Genomic DNA, 11,208 nt, shown 5'->3' with positions numbered 1-11,208 from the left:
AATATTTATACAGAAATAAGAAAACTGGGGAAGGTTATAGTCACATAAAAGTTTCGTACAATATACATACACACACATTCATTTACTAATGGAACTAATTATAGTCATAATAAAACAATAAAACAGGAAATACAATGGAGCAAAACCATGTGGCCGAAACGTCCAGAGGACATCTGGCACAATTAGGAGCCATGGTACCGCTTTACTATCCTATTAATTATGAAATTGTCTAATTTAAATAAACCTAAACTCAAGTTGATATTGTTATCAAAATTGCTCTTTATAAAACTGGATTCAATTATGTTCCTTTTCTAACACAGAATTACAAACAACAATTTTGCTAACATTGTCCCAGTCAATATTATGGTTAGTGTCCCTTACATAGACAAAAAACCCACTAGACATTTGGCCCGTCCTTATACTATACCTGTGTTGATTCATCCTAACATTTAATTCTTTACCAGTTTGGCCAATGTAACAGGAGCTAGTGTTTACAAGGAATCCTTTAGACACATCCTACATTATCACAAGGGGAATTTTTAATGAGTTCTTTGATGGTACTGTTTTTTAAAAATAACATTAATATTGAACTCCTTAAGGATGCGAGGAAGTCTTACAAGATTTTCATTAAAGGGAAGAACTAAAAGATTTTTCTTGCAAAAATTACAGAAGTGCCTGTATAGTTCCTCTTTACAAGGGAAAAGGGGACAAGTGTGAATGTAGTAGTTTCAGAGGGATTAGCTTCTTAAGTGTAGTTGGGAAGGCTTATGGGAGGATCTTGATTGAGAGGAACAGGAGTAATTGGTGAGGAACAGTGTGGATGTAGGACAGGTAGAGGTTGTGTAGATCAGATCTTTGTGGTAAGACAGATATGTGAGAAAGCTATAGGAAAGGGGAAGGATGTTTTTTGGGCTTTTATGGATCTGGAAAAGGCTTATGATAGGGTAGACAGGAAGGCACTGTGATAGGTTATGCAGATATATGGTATAGGAGGAAAGCTTCTGGGAGCTGCCAAGAGTTTTTATGAGAATAGTAGAGCTTGTCCCAGGATTGGAAATGGAAAAAGTGAGTGGTTCGAGGTAAAGGTGGGACTTCGTCAAGGATGCGTTATGTCGTCCTGGCTGTTCAACTTATACATGGATGGGGTGCTGCGAGAGGTAAATGCAAGGGTAGTGGGCAAGGGATTGGAGATGGTTAAATAAAATGGAGAAAAGTGGGGGGTGAGCCAGCTGTTGTTTGCGGACGACACTGCGCTTGTGGCAGGATCGGAGGAGGGATTGAGGAAGTTGGTGGCAGAGTTTGGGAGAGTATGTGATAGAAGAAAGCTAAAGATAAATGTGGGTAAAAGTAAGGTGATGAGATGTACAAGGGGTGAAAGTGGCAGTAGACTGGAAGTGAGCATTAAGGGAGAGCGACTGGAGGAAGTGGATAGTTTTAGACACTTGGGTGCAAATGTGGCAGGGAAAGGTGGAGTGAAAGTGGAGGTAGAATGTAGGATGAGAGAAGCGAGTAAATGCCTTGGTGGATTAAAGAGTGTAATGAGGAATAGACATTTGGGAATGGATGCTAAGAGGAGACTGTATGAAGGAGTGATTGTGCCAACAGCACTGTATGGGGCAGAAACATGGAACATAAGAGAAGAAGAGAGAAGGAGTTTGAATGTGTTTGAGATGAGGTGTCTGAGAAGTATGATGGGGGTTACTAGGTTGGATAGAGTGAGAAATGAGGAGGAGAACAGGGGTGGTAAAGGAGTTGGGAGATAGGGTGGATGAAAGAGTATTAGGATGGTTTGGACACATGGAAAGAATAAGTGAAGAAAGACTAGTAAAAGAGGTATGGAAGGCAGATGTGGAGGGAGTAAACATGAGGGGACGTCATAGGATGAGGTGGATGGATGGGGTGAAGGGGGCTTTGGGGAAGAGGGGAATGTCTGTTGAGGAAGGACGGGAGAGGACAGAAGACAGGGGTGAATGGAGAATGGTTGTATATGGATGATGTTGTGATTGCATGAGGTGGAATGGGCGGGTGGATGAGGGGTGAGGTAGTATGTGTGAGCAAAATTTGACGCAGCCCGAAGGGATTTCTCCCCGTCCTCTCATTTTATGCAATGGGGGGACGGAGAGGGGGGGGTCGCCGATTTAATGAAGCGGCCTTGCTGTGGATGTGCTGTGTCTTGCGACACTGCTTCTGACCCAGGGCAGTGGACAAGGTGCAGGAATGACCCGTCATTCAGGAGGTGCTAAGATAAGAGGGAGGGTGGAGGGGTGTGGAGTGTATTCAGGGATGGAATGGGTGGGAATGATTTTATGCCTTTTTCTTTTTGGCTACCCCCCTTGTAAGGGGGAAAAAGCCTTGGTATATGTATGTATGTATGTATTAAAATAAGACTTCCTGGCCCTATATTGCGCTTTATCTATAACATATTTAGGATGTTTCAAGCCCGATGCAATGTCATATATTTTTCTTATTTCTTGGTCTAAATATTCTGGACTGCAAAACCTTAGTATTAATATGATGTGCAGAATAGAAATGGACACATGACAAAACATTGGTTGGTTTCCTAAAAATGTCAAACCTAAAACATCTATCTTTTCTAATAATGGAAACATCTAGAAAGGATAATTTGTTATCTTGTTCTACATCAGTTTTAAATTTAATAGAAGGCACTAAATGATTTAATTTGATAAGAAAATTGTTAAAATTAATATCAAATTAACTATCACCACCCAGATCCCAGGAAACTGAGAGTTCTCTCCGGAACAATGACAACAAAATTGAGCTGTTTTCTCTTCTTGCTGAACATGCTGCAGGCATTGAGAATGACAGCAAACAAGATTTTTGTCCTCTAATCGAGCAAGTAGTCTGCAACGCAGCAGTGAAGAACAAAATCCTGAAACCCTGCACCCAGGAGGAAGCAGACACGCGTACCATGCTGCATGTCATGGATGCTGCCAACAAAGGTCACCAACGCATCCTCATCAGAACAGTAGGCACTGATGTTGTTGTACTTGTGGCATGTTTCCACCATTTTAAGACCTCTGAATTGTGGATATCACTTGGGACTGCTCTGCCATCACCCAAGACCCAGGCTCTGCCATTCTTCCAAGCTTTCACAGACTGTGATGTAACATCTTTCTTTACCGGGAGAGGCAAAAAAAGTGCATGGGAGACATGCTTTCCCTGAGGTCACAGAAGTTTTCTTGTCACAGTCAAATACACAATGTCAGTTGACGGAGATCTCGCTGGCTCTCAATGAAATATTCGTAGTGCTGTGGTATTACCGCACCATTGAGCTCCCTAATATCAACAAAGCAAGGCAGCAGAAGTTATTTTAAAGTAACATACTCTGAGAACAGCATTCCAAGGAGGACGTGTGGGGTCAATCCCTGGAGAAAGACCCAACAAGCCCATCGCTCTTTGGATGGGAATGCAATGTAGCATGTTCCAGGTGGACACCAAAGTAGACTACCCTTTAACAAGCACATGATGTGTGCTATGAACTGATATGCTGCAAATGCAAGAAATCTTGCAGAGGTCTGTGTAAATGCAGCAAAGCACAGCTCAAATGCACTGCACTGTGCAACTACGAAGGGGACTGTTTCCAAACTTAGGCACCTTAAACTGAAGTTGTTTGTGACTTAAATGTACCACTTGATAAATCAACAGTATTCTGGTTTTGTGGTGAGTGGTTATGAAATTCAAAGTTATGTAACAAACGACAAAACAACTTGTTTTTTCGTTTTGTAAAGATTGCTGTCATTAAGTCTGTTTACTTGTTGAAATGAATGTTCATTGTTAACCTCTGTGTTTATTGTGTATATTCAGGAAAATACTTCAAAAACACTTGTATATAAAATATTTGATCCATTGTGGTGAAAATATTCAGTTTTTATATTGACCAAATGCACATAAATGGCACAGGTCCTTTCACAATTGTATTCAGAGGTTGCAACAAAAACTGTTAGCAGTTTTGATCCCTAGAGGGCTTTGATTCCATTTTTATTACCAAGAGATAGTTCTTATAAATATTTTAGAAATCTGCCAAGTTTCATATTCCTAACTTAGAAAATAAAATATTTATGACCGACCATTTAATTAATTTCCGTGACGTTCGCTTCATGGTAAGATGTTAGTTCCTGCTGTGGCCACCAGGGGACCCTGACAGCTTGTTTCCATATCCGAAAATGATCACTTAGGGTTACTCTATAAGTGTGCTACGTTTCATGCTTTTAACCTGAAAATGCACGATCTTAGGTTTAGATCCCCCATTAAAAGAATCCTGACTGCAATAACCAACCCAATTATACACAGCCCAGATCGACTACCATGCCTTCTTGTCTCAACTTTGGCGTTGTGACACACTACTTAGTATTTTCCATTTTTTTATTTCTTTTAGGCCCTTCAGCTATTACCTTTCCTTCACTCTGTCTGTATTGGTAGTCTTAAAGCATCCAGTGATTACTTGTTTGTATTTTGCTCCCTTTTCAAGCGACTTCAAATTTTACGAGTCTCTCTTCACCACAACTTTTGTTGTGAGAGTTTAACACTAATTGGTTGACAATGCCTTAATGAGTTTAAGTATCCTCGATTTTAGTCAGGAATCACTTCATCTCATCGTACAAAGTTTGTCTTCACGAACCTGTCATGCTGAGAGTCTTCAAATGTTCCTATTATTTTCAAATGTCTCAAATTATGAATTGACTTATTTTCTTTGTTATACCATTATTATTATTCCTTTACATCTGTGTTATACTTAACACATTTTTGCCTATGTATCATTTGTTCTTATCTTTATTGTCTTTTGGAGAGCCAGCTGCTTTTCACATCCCCTCCTGCGGACTTGCCATTTCTTGTTTAGGCTATTTTAAACTAGGTTAGGATCATATGTTCCTTTCCTTCTAACTAGTAATTACTTCACATGACTTCTAGAATTGCCTGGTCTTCAGCTTCGACATCACACATTCTTTGCGCAAATTAATGATTAGGAAAACGCCCACCAAAAACAGCTTATCATACCCTACCCACACTGCCTCAAGCGTCGCGTCGGCCTATACCCACTCTATCTGCAAAGGAGACACATCCTCGGAGGATGTACTCGTGGAGACTATATGAACACGGAAAACTGTTTGACAACTGAATCGAAGGCCCATCTGTCGACTATTACGAATAATTTTGACGAGTTGGCGTGACCAAGTTTATGTTTGGAACGGCAAAGTATGAAATTGCGAGGATCCAGCCGACGACCATTGCCAACAACGCGTGGATGATTAATCGAGGTCGGCCCAAATGCAATCCTGGGCAAAGGAGTGTCTATTAGCGTGTATCTTCAACATCCTACACGTCTGAGAGTGGTTCCCTATCAAAGGACGTTACAAAATTACTTCAACACTGCTGGGATGAAAGGAAATGTGTTACCATAAGTAATTATATAATTTTAGCTTTAGGTATTAGAGTGCGCAGGGTCAGTTAGGAAGGTCATCTCCAGCCATGTGTATGTACATTGTCTTGAGATGTAAGTCACAGGCTTAATCTATCATTTGACAATTATTGTGTTTTAAGGAGTCTCCACAGTTCAAACATTGAAACAACATAATTGGGAAATTTTCCCACAAACACAAAATTTCTTAGTAAATTCGTAATAATTCATGATTCCAAGACAATGTACATACACATCCTTCCCCAACAACATTTAAAGATTCTGTCGGCATCACATTGTTTACAGTTAACAACTAGGCACGCACACGCGCGCACATACTTATCTCCCCCTCCCCTACCCAAGCCAAGCGAGGGGATACAGCTCACCCTCATCTGCCAAAGCATCTGAACTACCGTATACACATTCCCCTCCAATCCGTTGCAGCCAAACTTTCCCTACACCGTCTTGTAACCATTTGCTCTCTATGCCCACCCACCCCCTATCATAAAACATAATTTCAAAAACACCATCAGATATCCATTCCCAGCTACCCTCCTTACCTACCAGGAGACTTTAGTGCAAGGCATTCTCTTCGGGGAGACACCACATCCCTACGAACCAGACTAATATCCTCCTTCCTCACAACTCACTCCCTATTACTATACAGTGCAAACCAACCTGCAGTATTTCACGTACAATGACCAACACATCCATTGACTTGTCTCACAGCACACCAGACCTCCTCCGAGATTATGATCAGTGATGCTACATTTACACCATATCTTCCTTTCACCCCTTACCGGCTCCCCACTTCCCACAACTTCGATTGTTTCCCATACAAACTGGATTTTTTTTTAACGCATCGTATACAACCAAGCATTAGAAGACCACCCAGCAGCTGACACAAGACTGGCTTATCTTACAAACCACATAACATCATCAACGCTCCAGTCAGTTCCAAAACCCTCATCTACATCAAGGGTCAGTAACCTCAGGGCCTGGCACGCCAGCTGGGTTTGAATTTTTTTTATATAGCATCGGCAGAAATTGTGACGACAAGAGATCAAACTAAAACCAAGTCGTCGAGGAACTGACATTTACTGGCATTCCCACTGCATTAAAACAGTGCAAGAAATACCATTAATTTGCGCTCTAAGAAGCACTGTTGGCACTTACGGTTCTACAAATCAAAGAAACCGGCATAATCTCTTCCAAAGGTTGCCGACCCTTGATCTACATTATTGCACACCTTCCCCTGGTGGAATCCACACTGTGCCTAAACCCAGAGATCATAGAACATGGCATACTGCTGCTTTTAAAGACACCTAACCTGGAAAACTCTATACTCTAAAAGCAGTGTATTTCAGCCTCGCAGAAAGCAAATAGGATTCTAGGACTGATTGCGCGATCTTTTGACTTCAAAAGTCCATCATTCATTAACAAACTATATAAATCGTTAGTTCGTCCACATTTGGAATATGTTGTTTCCGTATGGTCACCGAATCTCATTAAAGACATTGACAGATTGGAAAAAGTACAACGGCGAGCCACAAAACTGATTCCAAATATCAAAAATGAATCATACGAAAATCGACTAAAACATATGAATCTGTTTTCCTTAAAAAAGGGAATTGACAACATCAAAAGTGACAAAATTTTCACACTGAATGAGAATCAGACAAGAAACAATGGTCTCAAACTGTCCGGAAATAGATTTAATTTGGAAGTGGGTAGAAACAACTTCGCCAACCGTGCATTTAATGAATGGAATAAACTTCCTGCGGAGGCAGTGCAATGTAGTTCAGTTCGAAGTTTTAAGAATCATTTGGATATACACCTAAGCAAGATGCTGTAATGACTATCATTTATTTTATATTATTTGTTTATTTGTTTTTGTTATCATTTGTCCGTTTGTTTATTATTATTTGTTTGATTCTCATTTATTATTAGTTATGTCAATTTATTATTATTTACTATTTACCTGTTTATTATCTAACTATACCTATGCATTTATTCATTCTATTTATCATTTAGATTATTATCGTTTTTATTTATTCATTTATTTGTTTATCATTATTATGATTTTTCGCATCCGACCTAGATATGGACCAAAAGGTCTCCTGTCGGCATGCTCCGCCTTTGTAATCCTTTGTAAGCTGTTAGAGAGTATCATTCGGGAAGTAATTGTTAAACACCTGTCCGGTAACAACTTGATCACAGATGCTCAGCATGGGTTCAGGGAGAAGAGGAACCGTCTCATCAACATGTTGTGCTACTTGGACGACCTTATTAAGGCTCTAGTCCAGGGTTTCTCAACCTTTTTAGCCATATCGCCCCCTTTTTCAATTGAAAAAAGGATCGCCCCCCTTAATTGGAAAATAATAATAAAAATTATTGCAACAATGATAAACAACTAATTTAAAATGTTTTACTCACGTTGTGTTTTATGAGATCCTTGGGCCGCCTGGTGCTTCGCTGCTAGATCTTTTATATTAGGCTTAAAATTTGTCAGTTAGAAGCAATATCTGAGACGTTTTTCGCCCCCGTTGAGAATGACTGCTCTAGACCAGGGGTTCTCATTAGGGGTGAAATTCACCCCCAGGGGGGAATTTTGGGTTTTCTGGGGGTGAATTGTGACCACATTAAGTTTACGGAGTGAGGAAAGCAAATATAGGCTCTGGCCTATCTGGCCTGTCACCTGGGGTGGAATTATACCAGTGCTGACCCAGGTTAATCTTAGGATTAGAAAAGTGTTACGCTGTGTGATAATATCTGCATATTATTTAGAATGCACCTTTTGAAACAGGCAATCTTGGAAAGGAGGGGGAATGACATTCTGGCAAATGGTGAAAGGGGTGCATGAGCCAAGCAAGGCTGAGAACCCCTGCTCTAGACAGTGGGCAGTGTTGACGTTAATTATTTAGATTGTGAGAAGTACCACATGGAAGATTATTGATCAAATTACAAACAACAGGAACTGAAGGCAAATTGCTCTAGTGGATTAAGGGTTACCTGTCAGGGAGAATGCACCAAGTATCACCGAGGCTCAGCATCAGGATGGTTACCAGTCATGAGCGGTGTCACCCTCGGCAGTATATTGGGGATTTGTCTCTTCCTGGTGTACATCAACGACCTGGTCAGCAATCTGGAGTCCTCAAGTAAGCCTATTTGCGGATGATGCAAAAATATACTGTACAACACCATTTCATCGGAAGAGGATGTCAAGGCGCTACGGAGGGATAATGGAGCGCCGGCATACAGGGAGTGACAAGTGGCTGCTAACATTTAATACAGACAAAAGCAAATCGATGCATATTGGCTACAGGAATTAGCAAGCGGTTTATCGACTTAGGGGTTCAGTATTAAACAAATCAACACAAGAGAAGGACCTATGAATAGTGATATCAAGTGACCTCAAGTTGTCTGCTCACGTAGCAATGGTTGCGGCCAAGGCAAACAGTCGCCTTGGCATCATAAAGAGAAATTTCACCATCCTCAATAAAGAAATCCTGGTATTACTCTATCTTTCTTTGGTCAGGCCAATCCTCGATTATGGGGTCCAAGGATGGTCTCCATACCTGGTGAATGATATTCAGATCCTAGAGAAAGTGCAGAGGGCCACCAAATTGGAGTGCCTGGCCGTCGGCCAAACTCATAACCAACCAACCAACCAACCAAATTGGTACCAGAACTATCCAACCTGGAATACAAAGATAGGTGTCAGCGATTGGGGCTCCAGACCCTCCAGGATATGAGGACGAGGAGTGACCTAATACAGGTATACAAGTTGTTCCTTTGGCCACGCCTCAGCAAGGTGTCTTTCGCAGCAGCCCTTTAAAAAAATTGTGCAGAAAACGCGAACGCATTCCCTAACATCACCTAAATATATTTGCCGCGTCAAGAGTACACTTACCAATCTAATCCCTCACTCTATCAAAATATCTATAGCCCATCATGGCTTTAACAAGTACTCACTTAATGCCCGTCTATATGGTATTATCGATAAATTCGTAGAAAAATTATAATGAATAAATAAATTAATAAATAAATCCAGCGGAAATAATCTCGCAGGAATCTCCCCTACCTATTCTCATTCAACGGTCATTCCACTATCCACGGAGTAAATTACACGAGTGTACCGAAGTAAAACAAAATCTAGATTCTCCATCGATAGAAATCTAGATCTCCATCGCCTCAATCTTCGGCGCTGAACTTTTCATTATCTTTGTCGTCTTATATTCCAAACACACTCCTGCATCCTACATATTAGATTCACGTTGCTATACATGCGACAGAGGCGCTAGGAACAAAACTCAACAAATTAAAACAATCAAGTCTTGCATACATACATGGCTGTCTTATATTAACATAACAACGTTCAGAAACGGCGTGAGTAGGGTATATCTAAGAACAGGGCACTCGCCTCACGCATGGCTACCTCATAACAGGAAACATCTCTCCCACCAACTAGTTCGAAACTTCAATCACTGTACCACATATGCTACTGCAGTGGTTCCCAAACTGGGGGTAAATTACCCCCTGGGTGTAATCTAACCTATTTTCGGGGGTAGTGGAGGAGTGACAAAAATAAGAATTCTGAAAATCAATAAACCAAGAATACCTCAACTAGCTTCAAAGCATGCAACTCCATCCATCCCACTGATGTTCTATATATCTTTGGCAGTAGTCATTAGAGATGCACAAAGTTCAAATACAATAAATAATCAAAAAATATCTCAAGTGTATTAATTTAGCCATATATATCAATGTTGACTACATTTTGTGTAAGGGGTAACATGCTTAATGTGGCATGTTAAATTGGGTAACAAACTGAAAAAGTTTGGGAACCACTGTGCTACTGGAATATCGGATATGTAAAAGCAGCAACGACTGCAACAGCACTGTAGGAGAGAGGCCAAACGCAGAGTATGGGATCCAATATATCTAACGTTTCGCCCAGCAGGGTCCCATAGTCTGCGTTTGGCCTCTCTCCTACAATATCGGATATACTGTACACAAAAATGGAAGTTATGGAACAACCACCTCCTCTACCCCCACTCAAATAACAATTAAACTATATCAGGTTTTGGGCAATATGTCAACACTACCTGGACCATTCCTCCACTACTTCCTACTAAAAACAGGATTTATATTCAAACTGAACACCCCGATAAAGATAAGAACACAGAAAAATATAGTGTAAATGCAAGGTGATATAAACAATATGAAGGAATGATCTGGAATATGGGTGATTTTCCCACTCACAAAAGTGTAGGCTAAATATATGCGCATAGGAATAATATAGAAAACAAAGAATATAGTATGTATGGGGAAATAATTATATGGGTGCAGAAAATTAATAGGGATGGTAATGGATAAGAGGTTAGATTTATTACATAACCTAGCTGGGAAGATTAATAAAGCTGATAGATTGATAGGAATAATTAGGACATTTGTCTCTTGGATGATGGAATTTCTGTTTGGAGCACTGACAAGAGTGTACGAACCGGATGTGTAGTCAACACCTTACTTAATCAAAGGTGTAGATGCCGTGAAAATTGTGCAGAGACATTCAAGTTAACTGGTACCATCATGAAATAATTTTAATTGTGAAAAAACAGAAACCAGGACTACCAATATAAGGTTGTAGTAGGACATGATAGATCGACAAATGCTTCAAGATTGTGTCCGTAGTATATGAAGAGAAAGTGTGCAAGGCTATATGCTTTATGAGAATAGATCAGAAAACTAGGAGACACCTTAGGAAGGCATCGAAGGAAAGGACAAGTTCC

Source organism: Oratosquilla oratoria, chromosome 7, assembly GCF_046742065.1.
Source record: "Oratosquilla oratoria isolate Oo_2021 chromosome 7, ASM4674206v1, whole genome shotgun sequence".
Lineage (NCBI taxonomy): Eukaryota > Metazoa > Arthropoda > Malacostraca > Stomatopoda > Squillidae > Oratosquilla > Oratosquilla oratoria.
The sequence above is the reverse complement of the archived record's forward strand: the minus strand, read 5'-3'. Positions refer to the sequence as shown.